General features: G+C 60.1%; 1 protein-coding gene across 1 annotated transcript in view; it reads right to left on the minus strand.

Annotated features, from left to right (window-relative positions):
* CRELD2 (cysteine-rich with EGF-like domains 2) overlaps nucleotides 1–348 on the minus strand; it is a 36,697-nt gene that overhangs the window by 30,211 nt on the left and 6,138 nt on the right. The gene's annotated exons all lie outside the window — the stretch shown is intronic.

The raw sequence follows: 348 nt of genomic DNA on the forward strand, positions 1-348 counted from the left end.
GGACACCACACTCAGCACCATGTCTGGGGATATACACGGGGGGGGATGCCAGGTGGACACCACACTCAGTACTGTGTCCGGGGATATACACACGGGGGGACGCCAGGTGGACACCACACTCAGCACCATGTCTGGGGATATACACAGGAAGGGATGCCAGGTGGACACCACACTCAGCACCATGTCCGGGGATATACACGGGGGGGGATGGCAGGTGGACACCACACTCAGTACTGTGTCCGGGGATATACACACGGGGGGACGCCAGGTGGACACCACACTCAGCACTGTGTCTGGGGATATACACACGGGGGGACACCAGGTGGACACCACACTCAGCACCATGTC

This window comes from Elephantulus edwardii, unplaced genomic scaffold, assembly GCF_000299155.1.
Source record: "Elephantulus edwardii isolate Elephantulus edwardi_28Jun2011 unplaced genomic scaffold, EleEdw1.0 scaffold00064, whole genome shotgun sequence".
Classification (NCBI taxonomy): domain Eukaryota; kingdom Metazoa; phylum Chordata; class Mammalia; order Macroscelidea; family Macroscelididae; genus Elephantulus; species Elephantulus edwardii.